At 41.4% G+C, this 22,144-nt stretch overlaps 1 long non-coding RNA gene across 1 annotated transcript in view; it reads right to left on the bottom strand.

Moving 5' to 3' along the window:
• Nucleotides 1-3,919: 3,919 nt before the first annotated feature.
• LOC125402329 (uncharacterized) overlaps nucleotides 3,920-22,144 on the bottom strand; it is a 30,405-nt gene continuing 12,180 nt past the window's right edge. The window contains exons 2-3 of the long non-coding RNA XR_007232591.3: nucleotides 13,889-13,973; nucleotides 3,920-4,193 (exon numbers count right to left, since the gene is read on the bottom strand). This is a non-coding gene — a long non-coding RNA (uncharacterized LOC125402329). The remainder of the gene's footprint in view (nucleotides 4,194-13,888; nucleotides 13,974-22,144) is intronic.

Below are 22,144 nucleotides of genomic sequence, written 5' to 3'. Positions count from 1 at the left end.
TTCTACTGTTGGATTCTGGACATGTGTGCCATACAATTCACAATCACTGGTTGTCAGGAACGCTTTGTCAAGGATTCTGCTATTGGTCCACACTGGAAGAATGGCCAGCACCCAATGATATTCTCAGACTATCTCTGGGCTCTGCCATGAGTGAGATGCTGCACTCTCTGGGCAAGAAGCAGTTCCACTTCTTAGGTGTCAACCCGCACAGACGCTTGCTTCCTCTGTGAGTAAGACTTGGAGGCTCAGTGTTGACTGGAGAGCCACTGATGTTCAGGGAAGCACCAGGACCTCTGGCCTTCTGCTCTTCTGCAATCATATGAATGTAGTTCGTTAGTTCTCTCTGTGGTGAAAGTCTTAAAGACAAACCAGGGAAATGGGCATGTCACTCCTAAAGTAGACATTTCATTGAGACAAGAAGTGATGTCCGGAGAGAACCCTGTCCAGAATTGTTCCAGCGGCATGCACCCACCACGAAATACTTCCCCTCCAAGCTTTGCTTTGCTGGGTCAGGCTGTGATTGGACAGGGCTTCTAAACAGCCCCTTCCCACTCACTAGGCTAAACTCAGCCACAACCTTCTTTTTCTCTCAGACATTACTTTACCTTATTCATCTCATCTCAGTTAAACGAAATGCTATCCTATTTAAATAAACTTCCTTCTGAACTTAAGAAACAATTAACTCACCTTGCATACCCTTTGGGGACCCCCTTTTTGTGCCTCCTAACAGTCCCCCACTTCAGACGCAGCCCAGTGTTGTACTGATTTTTACTTCCTTCAGCCTTCCTCATCTTTTTTTCTGAACAGCGGGTACCAAAATAACAAGGCGATGGGAAACATACAGAAACAATGTGTTTATACAGTTGGCTGCCTTATCTAGAATGTAGTGCTCTTCAGTTGAAAATCAGGTATCTGGGCATCCGCTGCAAGGTACTTGGCTAATGCAATATCAACCTAGTTTTGCACATAGTTAGAAAGCTCTAAAATTACTTTAGTTAGTTCCAAACTCTTCAATATGAACGCATTTTGCTTCATCTCTGTCTCAGTTAGGGTTACCTTTGCTGTGAATAAACACCACAAGCCACAGCAACTTGTGAAGGAAAGGATTTATTCGGCGTGCATATCCCAAGTCACAGTCCACTGAGAAAACTAAGCAGAACTTCTGCCAAGGCAGGAACTCAAACTGGGCAGCAATCTGGAGGCAGGAGCTGATGCAGAGGCCAGGGGCAAGCGCTGCTTACTGGTTTACTCCCCATGGCCTGTCTTCTTATAGAACTCAAGATAACCAGGCCAGAGCTGCCCCCCCCATCCATCACTAATTAAGAAAATAGTGACTTCCCATGGGAAACCTTACTTACCCTCTCTGAGGAGTGGATGTGGGGGAGGTAGAACGAGCCGGAGGAGGGAAGGAAGTGGGAACTGGGATTAGTATGTAAAATGAGAAAAGAATGTTTTTAAAAAAATAGTTAATCAGGGGGGCTGGAGAGATGGCTCAGAGGTTAAGAGCACTGACTGCTTTTCCAGAGGTCCTGAGTTCAATTTCCGGCAACCACATGGTGGCTCACAACCATCTGTAATGAGATCTGATGCCCTCTTCTGGTGTGCAGGAAAACAAGTTGTATATAACCAATAAATAAATCTTTAAAAAAATAGTTAATCAATTAATTAATATTTTTAAAAAAGAAAATGTCTTATAGGCCTGCCTACATCCCAATTTTATGAAGGCATTTTCTCAGTTGAGATGCCCTCTTCTTTTTTATCTATTTTTTATTCATTATGTATACAGTTTTCTGTCTGCATGTGGGCCTGCAGGCCAGAAGAGGGCACCAGACCTCATTACAGATGGCTGTGAGCCACCATGTGGTTGCCGGGAATTGAACTCAGGACCTTTGGAAGAGCAGGCAATTCCCTTAACTGTTGAGCCATCTGTCCAGCCCAGAGATTCCCCTCTTCTAAGATGACTCTAGCTTGTGTTACGTTAGCCTAAAACTAGCTGTCACAATCTATGTGGAAACTGAAAGAGTCTTCCATTAAAATTACGATCTGTTTATTTATTAAAAACACAAAAAATCAAAACCTCATCACAACATTAAGAATTCTTTCCCAAAAAAAAAAAAAAAATTTTAAAGAAGAATTCTTCCATAGCCGGGCGGTGGTGATGCACGCCTTTAATCCCGGCAGTCATCAGGCAGAAGCAGGCGGATCTCTGTGAGTTCGAGGCCAGCCTCGTCTATCTACAGAATGAGTTCCAGAACAGCCAGGGCAGCACAGAGAAACCCGGTCAAAAAAGAAAAAAAAAAAAAAAAAAAGAATTCTTTCACGTCACAGCCTGGTATGGCAAAATACATCTGCAATCTCAACACTCAGAAACAGAGAGGTCATGAGTTCAAGGCCAGCCAGGGCCACACACCAAGATCTAGAGAGATGACTCAGTAGTTAGGAATACCAGATGCTCTTCCAGAAGACCCAGGTTCAATTCCCAGCACCCACATGGCAGTTCAGTCATCTGTAACTCCAGTTTCGGAGGATCTGACTCCCTCTTCTGGCCTCCATGAGCACCAGGCACACACTTGGTGCACAGACATACATGCAGGCAAAACACCCAGGTGCATAAAAGTTATTTATTTGTTTATTACTTATTTATTTAAAAAGATCTGGTCTCAAAAAGACAAAGACTCATTTGATTCAAGCACACTAAAACTCTTGAGTCTGTGGAAGTTCAAGTAGATAGACACTATAAAATGTAATTCTTCTTTGAACAAATAAAAAAGCATTTCAAACACAGCACCTTTTCTTGTGATATTTGCTTTGTGATTGTTTTATGAGAGCCCTCTCTCTGATTTAGTCTATTTTAATTAAAGTTAGAAAAGCAGAGAGGGTTTTGTTTAAAGTCATGTGTGTGACCTGGAGAAACCTCCCATTTGATCATATTGAAAAATGTGTTTGAACTTCTCCTGAATCTGAGATATTGGCCGTTGCCCGCTACCCACCCAGGGTCAATGGTAAGAAAATTGACCAAGTATAATTGGCTTTCTGAGTCCATAGTTCCTGTATGGTGGATTCAACCAACCACGGATGGCAAATACCTTGAAAGCCTACAATGATCACATCTGTGGTGAGTATGCACCGACTTCTAGTTCTATTATTCACTAAACAATACAGCTTAACAGCTATATACATAACCCTGATGTTGATTTAGGTGCCACGTGAAGTCTAGAAGTGATGGAATGTATACAGAAGGGGGTGTGTATGAGCTATACACAAATACTGTGCAATGTAACAGTGGAACTGAGCCCCAGCAGACATACAACACGGACTGCAGTTATGTTTTACCATATCTGACATTTATAGATCTTTCCCTGTGGCAACATTACCCCACCCCGCATGGGAATGGGTTTGTATATTCAAGTGAAAAGACAATTAAAAAAAAGAATCAGGTCCTGAGTTCAAAGTCAACCAGTGTCTTCACAATGAGTTGATTTGTCTTAAAACTATTGCCAATTGTGTGTGTGTGTGTGTGTGTGTGTGTGTGTGTGTGTGTGTGTGTGTGTTCTATGTCCAGGTACAGGTGTGTGTACATACATGCACACAGATTTGTCTTAAAACTATTTCCAATTGTGTGTGCATGTGTGTGTGTGTGCATGTATGTGTGCATGTGTGTGTGTGTGTGTGTGTGTATGTGTTCTATGTCCAGGTACAGGTGTGTATACATACATGCACACAGACGAAAACCTCAAATGTTAAATGTTATTCCTCAGACACTGTTTACCATCTAGTTTTTGGGACAGGTTCTCTCACTGCCTCAGAACTGGCCACGTGGGCTGGACTGGCTGGCCATCTAGCCCCTGAAATCTGCCTATCTCTGCCTCCTTAGCACTGGGATTACAAGCGCATTGACACCATACCCAGCTTTTTTTATTATTATTATTTTGTGGGAACTCTAGAGATGTGGAGGTACTCATGTTTGCAAAGCAAAGAGTTCACTTTCCACAGACACTGAGAAATTGTTTGTGCTGGTCCCGGAAAGAGCTTGATGTGGAGCCTGGGAAATCAATATCTCTTCCAAATAGGAATTTGAGTAGCAAACTAAAACCCAAATCTGTTCTCTCTTACATCCTTTCTCTCGTGCCTCTCTCCTTCTTTCTCTTGTTCTGCTTCTTTGTGCTTCTCTGCTACCTCCTCTTCTTCCTCTCCTTCAGATAAATAGAGAAACAAAGTGTGGTTAAAATGCTAACTGCCTAATTATCTTCCAGGTGAAGGTTCTGAGTGTGATAACAAGAAACCCTCTGCACCATCTTTATTAAGCATTATGTGAATAACAAGTCAAAGGTGTGTGTGTGCGGGGGAGTTTGGGGTGGAGTGGTGGCTCACTGTAAAGACAGCCTCCTACTTTTCCAGAATTTGGGTCCCTGGCAGTAACATTAACAGCTCACAACTGCCTCTAATGCCAGCTTCCGGGGATCAGACGCCCTCTTCTGGCCTCCACGAGCACCTACATGCACATGGCATGCATTCGCACAAAAAGAAAAAATAAAAGTAACAAATTTCTTAAAAGCCTGGTGATTCTGTTTATGTTGATGCCAGACATAGGCCTTGTTTTTGCTGTTGTTTTTAGCATGAACACTTTATTCTGAGCCAAAGTTTAGGGTGTGCAGACCATCCTACACCTAGAAAGATTGATATGTGAGTAAGGACACCCCCATTTTGTCACAATTGTGGTCCTTTAATTACCTCCTCTCTTATTGCAAACATGCTCAGCTCGTGTGTGTGTGTGTGTGTGTGTGTGTGTGTGTGTGTGTTTCTGAGAGGCGTGAAGAGAATTCTCAAGGGCCCTCTCGTCTTTAACGTCTGCATAATTCTTCCATCAGTTGTTTGGTTTTAAAGAACATTTCTTCAACCACATTTTATACATGGTTATGACCTTATACCTGGATTACAAGGCTTCAAGACTTGAATTTATAAACAGGGTGGTGTCTGAGGGTTTTTTTTTTTTTTTTTTTTTTTTTTTTTGCTTTGCTTTGTCTCTACAGAAAAGAACATGTAGGTTATTATTTGGGGGAAATGTTCTACCGTCATTTATTTTATCACTTGCTTATTTTGGCTCTGTCATATTTCTCCCACATCACTGAGCCTAATTGCTAATTATCTTTCCCTTATATTTCTTAGGATTAATTTAAAACAAGGTTGATATCTCATTTGCTTTGACTTGGTGCACTTTATTTTGTACAGCAAATATTTAGTCCATTGGTAAATATTATATGCAATATAAATCAAATCGTCGTTACAAACTGGGACCATGCACAAGTCCATTGTCTCAAGAAGATTGCTTGGGAGTATTTATTCTTCAGTCTTTTGTGAAGGGGTGCCATTCATCCCTCTCGAAGTCATCAACAATGAGATTTTAAGATATTCTTAAATAGCCTGGATTTTTGGTAAACATTTCTACTTCTCATCTTGAAATGAAAATATCTTGCTTTTAATCTGGAAATAATCAATTCCTCCAATTAAAAGGTCATTTCACCAAATTGCTTTGTCTTGTACGCTCTAATTTATTTCAATTTTTTTCATCCGTTATTAAAAGTAATTTAATGCAAGCACAAGGAAATGTAAGTTGTTTTAACCAATTATTTTGTGATCAATAGCACCAGCAGGGTAGACACAGTACAGGAGTTGTTCACTTTAATAAGTGAAGCAATCCATTGAATTATAATATACCAAAGCCAACAAATGAAAGGTGTATTGAAAGCTGACAAAAATAGGAAAAACAAGAAAAACACACAGAATAAGGATGCTATTTGACGAGCTCCCGCTATTGAGCATGCTCATGTGAACACCATACATATATAGAGCAGTGTCAGCCCTCTCTCCTCCCAGCCAGGTGCCGCCAACTCCTACCTACCCTGACTACAATAAGCATTTTCTTGATTCCTAAAATTACATATTGGCTCATCTGTTGCTGATTTTGCTTAATGTATGGTTTTCCCTGGAAAGGTGAAATCTTCAGGCAATTTGATTTAGAGCCATTTAGGTGACTGGTGAGACACCTCGGGCTGTATCTGTAAAGAGAGTTGTGGGGAGGATTAATTCGCAGGGCAAGACGCACTCTGAATGCAGGTTGTAAGGCACTGCAAGCTTGGACCTCACACAATATAGAAGGGAAAGCCAACTGAATACCAGCGATACCGTTTTCTCTGCTTCCAGCCTGCATAACAACACAGGACATCCCGTCTCCACCATACACTCCCATGACCACAGCATGTTGGTCAAACACTGGGGCTGACCCTGGGGCCCTTTCTCTCTTGTTTCCATCATGAATATTGGCCATGGTGATCAAACAGTGACTAAAACACCTGGTACTTTGTTGCTGTTCTGTTTCATCTGGAGATTGATCCCAGTACCTTGAGCATGTTAGGTAAACACTCTACCACGGAGCTGTATCCTCAGTCCCTTCCTCTGGCTTCTTTAACTCACTATTATCTTTGGTATGTCAGTTTCTATTGTTGGCTACAGTAGTTTACTCACCATCATTATTTTAGGATATGACTATAGTTTTAAATTTTTAGCATTTATCTATTCTACATGTGTGGGTATGATGTGTGGGTATGTATGTAGATATAGGTGCTGCAGAACACATGTGGAAGTAAGATTTTAACTTGCAGGAGCTGGTTCTCTTCTACCACCTTACGAATCCCAGAGACCAACTCAGGTCATCAAGCTTGGTGGCAAGAATCTTCACCTATTGAAACATCTTGGGAGACATTGGGTGACTTCTCTTGGAAAATATTAAATTTTCCACTGCTTTGAGCACTCAGTTGGTTCTATACCTAGCAATGAAACTGTTAGGCTAGAGAGTGCACACACACACCACATAGTCTCCAAAATGGTCGTACCCATTTATGCTCCTACACACATGTGTTAGTTACTTTCAATTGCTTTGGTAAAACACCAGGACCAAGGCAACATACAGAATGGCAGTTCTCAATATGCAGGTCACGACCCCTTTGGGGTCACATATAAGATATCCTGCATATCAGATATTTACAATTCATAACAGTATCAAAATTACAGTTATGAGGTAGCAACAACAATAATGCTATGGCTGGGGTCACCACAACATGAGGAACTATATTAAAGGGTAGCAGCATTAGGAAGGCTGAGAACCACTGATAGAGAAGAAGGAGTTTATTTTGGCTTATGGTTGCAGAGTGTTAAAGTTCATGAAGGATGAGCAAAGACATAGTAGCAGAAGCAAGAGTCTAAGGGCAAGCATGAAGCTGAGAGGGAGGACTGACAATGGTGGGGTTCTTTAAAATCTCAAAGCCCACACCTAGTGACACACTTCTTCCATCAAGGTCATACAACACCTCCCAGGCTTCCACAAGCAGTGCTACTAACCGGGGACCAAGCTTCCAAATGTTCAAGACTATGGAGGACATCTTGTTCAAACCACCTCAGCGTTGTAGATGATGCAATAAAGTAGTCTAACACTAGCTCAAAATTTAATATAATAAAGGGTTCTTTATTTAGGGGTAGGTAGACTCACAGATCAACAGTTCTCGGCCCAAGCAGGGAACAGGAACCAAATCCAGCAGTTTAATGAGAGAGAGCAGGTGAGTAACTGTGCAAGCTCACATCTGCATTTATAGTACAAGAGATATCACCCAAGTGGGCTGGTATCTGAAAGGCTATTGGCTGAAGGAGTTCCCACAGCACACCACAGTACCAATTTCCTAGTCAGAGTTAAAATGGTTGGTATTTTGTCCTTTAGGTACTCTAGTATATACAGCAAGATTCAATCTTATTTCTTTCTTTAAAACATTTACGAGAAAGCTCAACTGGTGTTGCAAAGAAATAAAATGTTTGATATGATAATTCAAAGAACATTTCAGTGAATAGCAAACAAAGAGAGGTTTAAATGTTGAAGTATCTATGACTATACTCCAGGACATCTTAGCAAATAAAATATGGACAAAAAGCCTAGCACACAAGAGGCCCTTGATTCCATCCCCAGCACTATATATATCAGGCAGGGTAGTGTATGCCTGTAAACCCCACACTTGGGAGATGGAGAGAGAAGGATCCTAAATTCAAGGTCATCCTAGACTATATATTTAAAAAAAGTTAGAGACTAGCCTAGGATACATGAGAGCCTGGATTTGGGGGGAAGGTGCACCCTGTGTCATGGTCACCCCCTAAGTCCCCTCATGTATACATTTCTAATGGGCCTTCTCATTTAAGAGTGAAAAGAGTCCTTATGAGATGGTTAGTTTTAGGTGTCAACTTGAAGTAAAAGATATGGCTTAAGTATTAACCAGATGCTGGTTAAATGTTATTTCTGCGTATACAATAAGAATGTTTCTGAAAGAAATTCACATTGGAGCCATAGACTAAGAAGAGTGCTCTCATCATCGTGAGTGGGCATCATTCAGTGTATGTGTTGTTCTGTCCTCTGAAGCTGAGCCATCATCTCCTCCTGCCACCCAACATCAGCAACATTGGTACTCAGACCTTTAGATTAGGATTAGAGCTTTATGCTTTATTACAGCTGCCCTGGGTACCAGCTTGCAAATGGCATATCACAGCACTACCCAGCCTCCTCAGTGTGTTTTCTCTCTCTCCGTGTGTGTGTGTGTATGTGTGTGTGTGTGTGTGTGTGTGTGTGTGTGTGTGTGTGTGTGTAAGAGAGCACTGAATCGCTGGAGCTGGAATTATAAGTAGGTGATTGTGAACAGCCTGATATGGGTACTGGGAACCAATCTTGGGTCCAGTAAGCCATCTTTCCAGCCCATGTGCACTAGTTTGCTTCCTATTGCTGAATAAAACCTATGACTTAAAGCATCTTGGGAAGGGAAGGGCTTATTTCAGCTTACACTTTATCATCTATCACCAAAGGAAACCAGGGAAGGAGTTCAAGGAAGGAACAGGAGAAGAGGGACCAAGGAGCAGTGCTGTTTGCTGACTTTCATCCATGGCTTACAAAGCTTGCTTCTTTATACACCCCAGGGCCACCTTCCTAGGGGTGGCACCACCCACGGTGGGCTAAACCCTCCCACATCATTCATTAACCAAGCAAATGCCCCCAGATTCTTGCCTGCAGGCCAACTTGATGAAAATATTTTTTCAGTTAAGGTTCCCTCTTCCAAGATGACTCTAACTTGTGTCAAGCTGATAAAAAAGTAACCAGTACCCCAAAGCATATATTTAAAAACAAAATCTTTATTCTTTGAGAAGCAAATAAACACTGTAAACAAGTGGCCTTATAATTAAAAGCCCAGAATGACAAAGGTGATTGACAAGAACAGAAGCAGCCATTTCTGTTACACTCAGAGTTAGTCCTCCAGCGGGAGGAGGACTGACCATGGTAATAACAGGACTTTCTCACAGCTCAAAGGCCCAGAAAATATTTTCAACAAAATCATAGAAGAAAATATTCCTAACCTAAAGAAGGAGACACCTATAAAGATGCAAGAAGCTTACAGAACACCAAATAGATTGAACTAGAAAAGAAATTCCCTTTACCACATAACAATCAAAATACTAAACATAAAGAACAAATAAAAATATTAAAAGCATCAAGGGGAAAAGAGCAAATACATATAAAGGCAGACTTATTAGAATCACACCCATCTTCTCAACAGGAACTCTGCACGCCAGATGTGGACAGATGTGCTGCAGACTCTAAGAGATTCCAATCCAGACTACTATACCCAGCAAAATTCTCAACCACCATAGATGGAGAAAATAAGTTATTCTATGATAAAGTAAAATTTGAACAATATCTCTCTAAAAATCCAGTCCAACAGGAGGTACTAGAAGGAAAGTTACCACCCAAATGGGTTAACTATATCCATGAAAAGATAGTAAATAAATAATCCCACACCAGCAAAACTAAAAGAAGAAAAACACACACATACATACACAGGCACTCACAATAGCAACAACAACAAAATAGCAGGAATCAACAATCACTGGTCATTGATATCTCTCAGTGTAAATGGACTCAAAGCCCTAATAAAAAAGCAAAGATTAGCAGAATGAATGAGAAAACAGCATGCATCCTTCTGTTACATTAAATAAGCACACCTCAAAAACAAGGATAGACATTACCTTAGGGTTAAAGGTTGGAAAAAGATACTCCAAGAAAATAAATTTAATAAGCAAGCTTGTATAACCATTTCAATATCTAACAAAATAGACTCCTAATCAAAACTAATTAAAGGAAGAAAGATACTACATCCACTAAGATGATATTTGAATTCTTAACATCTATTCCCCAAATGCAAAAGCACCCAAGTTTGCAAGAAGAAAACTACTAGCCAGGTGATGATGGTGCACACCTTTAATCCTAGAACTCAGGGAGGCAGAGGCAGGTAGATCTCTGTCAGTTCAAGGCCAACCTGGGCTACTCTATAGAGTGAGTTCCAGAGATATACAGAGAAACCCTGTCTCAGAAAGCAGGGGGAAAACTTACTATAGCTTAAATCACATATTGACCCTCACGCACTGATAGTGGGAGATTTCAATACCCCATTCTCACCAACTGACAAGTCATCCAGTCAGAAACTAAATAGAGAAACACTGGAGCTAGATGTTACAAACTAAATAGACCAAAAAGATATTCACATTACATTTCACTCAAACACACACACACACACACACACACACAAATACCTTTTTCTCAGCACCTCATGAAACTTTCTCCAAAATTGTCCACATATTCATATACAAAGCAAGTCTCAACATATGTAAGAAAATTGAAATAATTCCCTGCATCCTATCAGGCCTCCATGGTTGAAAGCTGGCTATCAACACCCACAGCAACAATAGAAAGCTTACAAACTCATGGGAATGGAACACGTCTCTACTGAATAAAAAAAAAAAATGGATCAAGATAGAAATAAGAAAAGAAATGAAAGACTTCCTAGGATTCAGTTAAAATGGGTACACAACATACCCAAACTCATGGGGCACAATGAAAGCGGTGCTAAAAGGGAAGTTTATAGCACTAAGTGCCTACAAATAATGGAGAGATCTCATGCTAGCAATTTATCAGCACACCTGATAGCTCTAAAACAGGGGTCCTCAACCTTCCTAACCCTGCAACCCTTTAATCCAGTTCCTCACACTGTGATGACCCCAACCATAAAGCTTTTTCATTGCCACTTCAAAACAGTAATTTTGCAACTATTACGAATCATAATGTAAATATCTGTGTTTTCCAATGGTCTTAAATGACCCCTGTGAAAGGGTCCTTTGACCCCCAAGGGTCACAACTGATTGGTTGAGAAACATTACTCTAGAACAAAAGAAAATAAGTACACCCAGGAGGCATAAAAGGCAGGAAATGATAAAAAGTGAAGGCTGGAATCAATAAAATAAGAACAAAGAGAACAAAACAAATAACCAATGAAGCAAAGAGTTGGTTCTTTGAGAAACTCAACAAGACAGACAAACCCTTATTCAAACTAACTACAAGACAGAGAGAGAATACCAAAATTAACAAAATCAGAATCAAAAGGCAGACATAACAACAGACACCAACGAGAATCATAAGGACATACTTTAAAAACTTCTATTCAACAAAATTGGAAAATCTAAAAGAAATGGGTAATTTTTTCATTAGGTACCACTTCAAAGTTAAATCAAAATCAGATAAACAATTTAAATAGACCTATAACCCCTAGTGAAATAGAACCAGTCATTAAAATCTCCCAACCAAATAAAAAGCCCAGGAACAGACAGTTTTAGCAAGAATTCTACCAGACTTTGAAAGAAGAGTTAATACCAATACTCCTTAAATTGTTCCACAAAATAGAAACAGAAGGAACGTCGTTAAATTCATTTTATGAGGCCACAATTACCCTGATACCCAAACCACATAAAAACTCAAGAAAGAGAATTACAAAACAATTTCCCTTATAGACATAGATGGGAAAATACTCAATAAAATAGAACACATGCAAACCAATTTCAAGAACACATCAAAAATATCATCCAACATGACCAAGTAGGCTTCATCATAGAGATTCAGGGATGGCTCAATATATAAAAATCAGTCTATTGCAATCAACCACATAGATAAACTGAAAGAAAAAAATCCCATATGATCATCTTATTTGATGTAGAAAAGGCTTTGGACAAAATCCAACACCCCTTCATGATAAAGTCTTAGAGAGATCAGGGGTACAAGGGACATACCTAAACATAATAAAGAAAATTTGTAAAAGCCTACTACCTCAAATTAAATGGAGAGAAACTCAAAGCAATTCCTCTAAAATCAGTAATAAGACAAGGCTGTCCACTCTCTTCCTTACCTATTCTATAGTACTTGAAGTTTTAGTTAGAGCAATAAGGCAACTATCGAAGACCAAGGGGCTACAATATGAAAAGATAAAGTCAACATATCATTATTTGCAGATGATATGAAGTTATATCTATTCAATATAATACTTGAAGTTTTAGCTAGAGCTATAAGATAATTTAAGGAGATCAAGGGGATGCAATATGAAAGGAAAGGGTCGAAGTATCTTTATTTGGAGATTGCCCACTGAATCAACTAAGTAGGACACATACGGGCTCATGGAGAACAAAGTGGCCAGTACAGGCCCTGCATATGAAGGCATTTTTTGCCTTTGCTTTGTCATGGTGGGTTGTTGTCTCTTGGAAGTCTGCCCTTTTCTTATGGGAGGCAGAAGGGGAGTGTATCCAGAGGGAAGGAGGACGTGTGGGGGATAACAAGGAGGAGTGGAGGGAGGGGAAACTGGGTCAGGATGTATCATGTTAGAGAAGAATCTATTTTCAATAATCAGAATTGTTATTAATAAATTCCACAAAAAGAACAGAATTCTTCAATATAGTACCTCTCCTCAGCACTCAGATTGTTTTTCAAATCACATTGTACTGGACTGGGTTAATCCCAACATAAAATAAATACTTATATGCCCCAAAGTTTCCAACTAGGAAGGCAAAGAAGCTCAGATATCAACACCCAGCATGAGCAGCGATGTGGGTGAATACAAAATTGTTGGAATCAAATTTCCCCAGCTTTCAACTTGTCTCTATTTTTCTAAAGGACTAAATATGTCCCAGATAGTTGGGAACCTGTTGTTAGACAATGCAACTGAATTATTAATACTCACAAAGAGAAAGCCATGGGAAGAAAGAGAGAGGCTAGCATACTCTTGGCTGTGGGGAAGGTACTTGCAAACTGCTAAGCTTCATAAAAGCAAAGGAATAGAACGTGAACCATAAATCCTTAAATGTGTGGCTCTCATCCACTACCTTCACGGCAGGAGCTATGTTTTACATAACAAATGATTTCTCCATTCATCTTACTATAGCAGTTTGCATGGCAAAGACTGCACGGAGAAAAATGGATGCCTTCTGCTCCCCCAACTCCTCATCCCCAATGGTACACACCCACACGCAAAATGAGCCTTCCATTTGTGTTTCTCAAATAGCAGGCAATTTGCATGCATTGTTAAAAATGTATGGTTATTATTTTTAATTGCGTGTAGGTGTGTGTTTATATATCTACATGTCAGTATGTGCACATGAGTGCATGTATCTACATGAGGGTATGTGCACCTGAGTATATGTATCTACATAAGACTATGTGCATATGAGGGTATGTGTACCTGAGTGGGTGTATCTACATAAGAGTATGTGCACATGAGGGTATGTGCACCTGAGTGTGTGTATCTACATAAGAGTATGTGCACACGAGTGTACGTATCTACATGTGGGAATGTGCACATGAGTGCAATTGCTTGCAGCTGCAGAAGCTAAAGGCATCAGATTCCCTGAAGCTACCTGATACGGGTTCTGGAAACAGAACTTGGGTCCTCTACAGGAGCAGCATGCACTCTTAAACACTGAGCCATCTCACCAGAACTGAATGTGCTTTGGGCTGATCTGTTGCTCTGAACATCTTTGGTCCAAGGAAAGTTCCTTACTTCCTTCATCCTTGCTCACTACACAGGAAAAAAAAAGAAAATTAATAAAAGCCAGGGCTCAGAAATTGCTAAGCTGGAAAAATTCTTCCCTGGCCACGAGTACATTACCATCAAATTATCGCCCAGCATGGTTGATGCATGCATGGGTGCAACAAGTCATGCACCCACCATGCCTCTGTCTGCTTTTTCTCTAAACCTTACACTGACCCAAAGAAGCTCTTTTTTTTAATTGGATAATGAGTATTTATTTATTTTTTATGAGAAAGTAATTTTATTAAATTATAAAAGTTTCCATTTCCGCCCCTCCTCCCAACACCCTCCCACTCCCCCCACTCCCTCTCCTCCTCCCTCTCCATCCCTAAGAGCAGTCAGGGTTTCCTGCCCTGTGGGAAGTTCAAGCTCCTCCCCCCTCCCTCTAGGTCCAGGAAGGTGAGTATCCGAAGACACTGGGACTTGTTTCCTCTGCATATACTGGATTTTGGGGATCCAGTCTGTTAGGATGCTCACCAAAGAAGCTCTTATCCTTCCCACTTAGGAGCACCACATAGTGACACTGGAAATGGGTGTGTCTTTCTGAGCTAGGCAGCCAGGGCATAGTTTCCCCAATTAAAAAGCATCCTTCTGTAAGTCTCCTGGCTACGAAGAGACAAGAGCCGCTAGGACTGGAGTACAGGTCTCCAATCTTCTGGAAGACACTCCTGGAATTCAGCTGAGGTCAGCAGAAGAGGCACTGGAGTATCTAGACAGGACTGGGTTAAACATTTGAAATATTTGACTCTCCATGGCCTTTTGGATTTAGGAGGAATCCAAGCTCCACAGAGAGACACTTGATGTGGGAGACAGAGCTATGCTCGGTTAACAGGCGATGGATAGCATCCACTCTTGCTGGGAAGGGAAACAGAAAAGATTTGCTAGGAGAAGAGTCTTAGATCTGGTAAGGGGTCTACAATGATGTCTGTCCCACCAACGATACTCTTTCTGGCCTCGTAGCATCTCTATCTTGCTTGTCGAATACAATAGATACCTGATTACTAGATCCAGATCCCTCCGGTGACAAGTGAGCACCCTAACTAGCATTCAGGGCGGTTCTCTTGAGAGTCTCTTCAAACAACATTGGACTGCCATCCACCTGCTGCCACATAAAATGTGCTCCTTTCTGCACAACATTTACCCGTAGTCCCCTCCCCCCCCGGCCCTGTGGTCCAACTGTAGCCTTGTTTCATTTAGGAAGCAACTGTCTACATAACAAATATTTGCTTTTCTATAATTCCTTCCCCTCCTGCACTGCCTCAGATTTGTTCAGATGTTATCTCAAAATGGCCTCTGCTGCCTAAGAGTACCTTATCTCCCTACAAGGATTTAAAAAAAAAAAATCTCAAAATGTACTAAATGCAGAATTCTTACTGGTAGTTCAAAAAGCAGAAGGCTGCTGAGCTCAATGAATCCCTGACCCCTAACTCTTGCGATGAACTGTTCTCTGGCCAGCACTGTAAACACCCAGCTTCGATGAGACTACATTTCTCCTTGTCCCAGGAATCTACACTAAGAAGCAGCCCTCTGAGGTGGTGATGGGAAGAAGCATTTGAAAGGGGAGTGCCTTAAAAGCCCATGGCTGAACTTCACCTCCCAGATTTCCCACACACTGGTTGATGGTCTCTAGAAAGTCTTTGCTAAGATGTAATCACGTTCCCATATATGCGGCAACAAATCACCTCCAAACTTGGCAACTTAGCAGAAATTTGTTCTCCAGTGGTTCAACAGTTCAAAAACAAAAGCAAGGTATCACAGGGCAACACGGCATCCAGTCTGCAGGAGGGTCCACTCCTTACCTTTTCCCCGCTTTGGATGGCTGATGATAGATTTTGGTTTATGGCTGCATCACTCTAATCTCTGTCTCCATGGTAACCTGCTTGTTCCTCCTTTCTCTGTCAAATCTCTCTTAGGTATCTTTTGTAAGGAACCTTGTCATTAGGTTTAAAGGCCACCCACGCAGTCCAGGCTGGTCACTATCTAATGGACCTTCACTAAGTTACATCTGCAAAGATCTTCCTTCCAAACAGTCATATTCACAAGATTCTACAATTAAAATCTGAACCTTTTTGCAGGCCACCGCTCAACCTGCGAAGCAGGGATTTCCTAGAGCTAAGGTGAATTCAATTCCCATAAATGCTGCAACAGATCACCCCCCAAACTTGGTAACTTAATAGAAGTTTATTCTCCAGTGATTCTACAGTTCAAACATTCAAAATCACAGTATCATAATTCCCTGAACTTTTTCTCTAAAATGGTGGTTACAAGGCAAGCTCGTCACGGAGCTGAAGAATGGCAAACTATAAAGCCACCTGCTGCTCCTGCAGTATTGCCCGAAGTGTGTAGCAGGAGCGCAGATAAGTGGTTTGGGGGAAAGAAGTAAACTAAGCCTGCCCTCCAAGATATTTAACCCAATAGGAAAAGTCAACATGTACACAGTATAGGAGAGCTGACTAGCAACGAGAGAAGTGTTTTGCTGGCAAGAACAGAGCTGAAGACCATTCATTCCCTTCCCTTCTGTTTCTTTCTCCCACTTTCTTATTAACCTGTATTCAAACATCTGATATGTACCATAACTAGCCTATTAGCTCATGTTTACACTCATCTCTTTTATGAACAGTAAAAGGGACTAGATACCCTTTGCTAACTGTGCCCTTAGTGGAGTATCATGTGTTCCATATTAAAAATACAGATTGTATAAAATACTTGATAAATGGTAAAAAGACTCCCAAAAGAAATCAAAAGGTATAGGAGTGGTAGTATTGTATCAAGTTCATGTTCTTTAATAGTGTGAGTCTGTGGGTAATTCCCTGTAAAGGAGATTACATTGGTTGGGTATGGTGGTGAACATCTGTAAGCCCAGCAATGAGGAAGGAGGATCACGACTTCAAGGCAGCCTCGGCTACATAGCAAAACAGTCTCTCAACAAAACAGAAGGGGATCTGGGAGGTAGTCCAGGTTAGGTAGTGTCTTCCCGACTTTCATGAAGACCCTGCCCTTGATTGCCAGCAGTGACACAAGTCAAGAGGACACACACAGAGATACGGACGTATACAACACACCATAAACAGGTACAAACTACTTTATATAACGTATAGCATGTACCCTTTGTAGATCTCTGGTTACCTTTGCTGCATGTGAGACTGGACATAATCTACCACAAACAATTGTAACGATTTTGCTTCTGCTTCATGGGAGCCTTCACATCTCCATTTATCTGTCTCTCTCCATGAGGTTTTGCCTTTATCCAGGCAGAAATAACATTAAATCACTTTCCCATAAAGGCTTAACTTCTGCCACCAGCTCAGGGTCAGCAGTCAGGGATAAGATGGGAAAACGTACTGATTAATAGGGCTTTAAAGACCAGTTCAGGGGCTGGAGAGATGGCTTAGCGGTTAAGAGTACTTGCTCTTGCAGAGGACCTGGGCTCAGGTCCCAGAATCCTTATGTTGGCTCACACCCATCTGTAATTACAGTTCCTGGAGATCCAGACCCTCCTTCTGAACCAGGTGTGTATGTGCCATACATACATACATACATACATACATAGTACTTGTTCAGGTTCAGATGTCTTAAAAGAAAAGCAAATATCTATAGTGGCTCCACATCTTCAAAGCTTCGCTTCCAATCACTGCTTCTCATCAAATTATACTGCTCTGCTGCCTCCCAATAACAAAGGTCCATTTTCCTTAGTTTTAGGTATTTTTGCCTTGGGTTCAATTTGTTCTTTGGTTGGAGCTTTTTGGATACCTGACAGACAACCGAAAAACACAGTGAACTTATTATAAATGCATAGTGGCGGAAAGAAAACAAGGAAATGAGGAAAGAGACGATCTCCTTGAGGGATCCGAGGGAACACATGGTGTATACATTCTGTCTGAGTGAGCAGATGGCAGGAGGCACACAGGAGAAAGCCTCCTGAAACACGCAGGGCTACTTCAAAAGTAAAGGCTTCATCGAACGTCAGTGAAGAACACTCCATAAAGGATGTCTATCCTTCAAGAATTCATCTTTCTAATCCTCAAGGCTTAAAGTTATAAGTTATAGAAGAAAATCTCATTTAGCAAAATGGGGAATATAATGTCTATTAGTGCAATAATTGCCTACCTGGTTCCCCACACACAGAGAGGACTCCCTACGTGAAAAACATCCTAAGATGGTAGAGAGTTTTATGGCTAGTACTCACTCTCTTAAGTTAAGCGACGCTGTACTGCCAGGAAATCAAGTTATTGATTAGCATGGGGTCACTTGCAGTTTCACAGACCTGAGAGATCAGGGCTGAGGGCTATATACTGATCATCTAACCATTTTTCAGTCAAAGAAATGCCTGGCTCTATAGGTCCAAAGTATGTGTCCTTTCAAAGAGGTCAGCAGCGTGGCCTCATTCGCACACTGTGCCTCCGTGGCACCCTACTCAGAAAGAACATTGTGGGGAAATTCACCATCAATGGCAAAACAGTCGTTTGAATTCATGAAACTGCAAATACATGTGTGCTGACTTGTACCTTTAAATTTTCAGTCCAGTATTTTCCTACTTCCCTATTGAACTCCTCCTTCTAGCATCTCCTCATTTAGGTAAGGCCTAGTGTGTAGCCCAGAGTGACCTTGAACTCATAATATAAACCAGGCTGAACTCAAGCTTGAAGCAATCCTCCTGCCTCTCCTTTCCCTCCCTCCCTCCCCACCCTCATCAGAAGTACTGAGCTTACAGGTGCTCACCACCACAAGGACTTGCTATGGGATCCTTCTGGAGGCAGGGGCTCAAGAGAGCAAAAGAAAACTTGTCTTCAGCAGAACCATCCTTACTACAGTAGCCTCAAGTCTACAAAATTATTTCCACATGCTTGCTAATTTGCATACAAAATATCCCCAAAGAACACTCATCAACTTCTTTGTCCTTGAACCAAATTGAGAAAGTTCCAAGAAGATCTGGAAGGTAGGAAGGAAAAGAAGCCAATGATCATAGCAAAACAATGGTGGGAAGAGTAAGGATTTCAACAAGTGACAGCTGACAACTGGCCAAGCCTTTCAGAGTGCCCTTCAACAAACTTCAGACACAAAGGCAAATGATTGTCTGGCAGAGACACCCTGGTTCATGAACTTACCAGAGACATTTTTCTCCTATGCCTTTCATTCATTTTGAAAACCTCCACCAAAGGATGCACAATCATACCACAATGACAAATGCTCAACTATGTTCATAACAGCATTGTTTGTCATAGCCAGAACCTGAAAACAACCTAAATGCCCCTCAACCAAAAAATGGAAAAGGAAAATGTGGTACATTTACATAATGGAGTACTACACAGCAGAAAAAAACAATGACATCTTGAAATTTGTGGGCAAATGGATGGATCTAGAAAACATCATATTGAGTGAGGTAACCCAGACCCAGATAGACAAATATAATATATACTCATTCATAAGTGGCTTTTAAATATAATGCAAAGAAAAAACAGTCTACAATTCACAACCCCAGAGAACCTAGACAACAAAGAGGACCCTGAGAGAGATATTCATGGATCTAATCTACATGGGAAGTTGAAAAAGACAAGATCTCCTGAGTAAATTGGGAGCATGGGGACCATGGGAGAGTGTAGAAAGGGAGGGGAGAGGAAGCAAGGGGAGCAGAGAAAAAAATTAAGCGCAATAAAAGCGATTTTAAAAAAAGAAAGCCTCCAAAAGCCTGTTGTAATTCCCACCAAGTTCCTCAGACTACCTAAAGTGATCTCCGTTCTCCTGACCAGATCCTGACTAATCCAATAAAGAACAACGACAACAACAAAAATGATCCTCAGATTGATTGCTTTGACACTTACAGTGAAGTAGTATATTTGATTTCATCCAAACACTTAGGTTTATAATTAACTTTTCTACTGAATCAGATAATAATGGTCTTTTCCAACCAGTCTTCATCTTCTGAAACAACCTAGAATTGGGATTCTGTGACTTGATTAGCCAGCATCCATTTGACCATGGAGGAACTTTGTACTTCACGCAGACTGTTGCTGGATGTTAACCACGATCCCCTAGATAATTTAATATCAGCTGCAATTGACGATTGAGGACGCCACAGCTGAGGTACGTAGGCTGATTTGCCCTGGGTAACGAAGCCAGGAATGAGAAAGATTTGAAATCAAAGACAATCCCATCCGAACTTTTTCTGCTTCCCTAATTGGCTTTTCACCGTGGTTGGTAAGCCTTGATAGCTTTTGGTGATCGATACACGGTAATCAACATGGTGCATTGTTCTGTGGCTACAACAACATTCTTAAATCTTTCTCCCAGATGTCATGGCAACCCTCCCAGCCAGTTCCTGGTAAGCATGCATGTGGCATATGAGATGCAAGAACACCATTCAGAGCTGTCTCAAAGGAAGGGGCTCTTCAGAGTCCCAAAGTATCTAATATAGGTCCTGAGTGAGGGGAGTGGATTTACAACAACCACCTTGCAAACACTGTTCTTCAGGTAGTATATCACCAAGAGACATGCACCCTGGATTCTCCTGGATCTTCTAGAAAGCACAAGTACCGACATCCTTCTTCTGAGGACCACCGCTTCCCTCGCCCTGTCTGGAAATTCTGAGGCTTTTACAAAGAACACGTGCCCTTTCTCCTTGGGAACAATGCAACAGCAGAGCTCTCCCTTTGGCAGGCAGCCTACTCAAAATATGCCCACTGGACTTCACAGCGAGAGGTTTGGCATCACCTAGAGGCAGAAGATTGTACCCCTAGCAATCTTCCCTGCCAGTTCTTCCGCATGACAAGGCACATGTGCATGCAAATGAGCTGATCCTTCTCTGGCAGGGTAAACCGCACCTGGAAGTCAGTTTGCAGGGGTGCCAGACAGAGGAGATGTGACTGTGAGGTACCTGGGAGGCTGCCACAAAGCAGGCTGGGAAAATCCCCACCTGGGATGCCTGAGATAACATTTAGTCATCCCCTGGGATAATTGGACTCGGAAAGGGATCTACGCTAATAATAGAATCAAGTCAGAAGGTTATCAACCTGTTGAAAGGTTAGGAGTATTTGCCTATTGACTCAAGTGTTCCTCAAGATGGAGAGCCGTCAAAGTTCAAATAAATTAATGAAACGCAAGTCTACAGGCAGACTGTGTGTATCCTGTTAAGTAGTTTTAGAAAATCTTTAGTGTAAGGTCATCTCTTCAAATAATAGAACATGCAGAATTTTTATGAAGAGCCAGAAAAAAATCTCAGTAAAAAATGAAGAGACATATCTCCACCGCTGGGCTACCACAATAATGATGCTATTATAGAATGGATTTAAAGCAAGAAAATACTTCTTCTAAGGGTTTACTAGTCTATGATTCAACCCATTTTTCAAACACCCTTCCTCTTTAACTGCAATGAATTTTCTAATGACAACATTGACTTTTAAACATGTCCGCATGTTAACTGAGAGTGGGGTATGCCTTCCCTTTTGAACATGTCTGCATGCTAACTGAGAGTGGGGTATGCCACCACTTCTGAAATATCAGTCACTTGCTGTAGCTCCAGTTCCAAGGGATCTGACACCCTCTTCTGACCTACTCAACCACAAGAAATACTTTTGGTACACATACATACACGCAGGCAAAATACTCACACATAAAATTAAGTAAATATTTTTTTTTAATAAAAATGATGGAGACCAATTGAGGAAGATGCCCGGAGTCAACCTCTGGCCTCTAAATGTTCCCACACATGAACACATATGCACACACGTGAACACATGCGCACATACATGAACAAAAGTGCACACACGCGAACACATGTACACACATGGGGTGAGAAAAAGAAAAACCAATAGAATAAAAGTCTGTAACTTTGAGTACCCTCCAATGCTAGCACACAAAAGACGATGCAGCATCCATCCTGTCCTCTCGGGATGCTCACTCCAGGGAAGACTGTCTTTGCATCACATTGACTAACCGGAAACCATCATCCTGGAGAAGGTGGAAGCTTCTACCCCACAGCCTTGTTAGCCACCATCTGCAGTTCTTAGTCATGTCTGTAAGCTGTCTCGGAAGCTCTCCCCACTAGGTTCTTGATGACAGCAGCCACAACCAGCGTCAATTGCAACCATATGAGAGACCTCAAACAAGGCCTACCCGGTTGGGCCCGCTTCAAGTTCCTGAAGCATAAAAGCACAGACAAGTCA

The sequence above is a fragment of the Myodes glareolus genome, chromosome 22, assembly GCF_982192425.1.
Source record: "Myodes glareolus chromosome 22, mMyoGla1.1, whole genome shotgun sequence".
Taxonomy (NCBI): domain Eukaryota; kingdom Metazoa; phylum Chordata; class Mammalia; order Rodentia; family Cricetidae; genus Myodes; species Myodes glareolus.
This window is presented reverse-complemented; position numbering and strand designations above follow the sequence as displayed.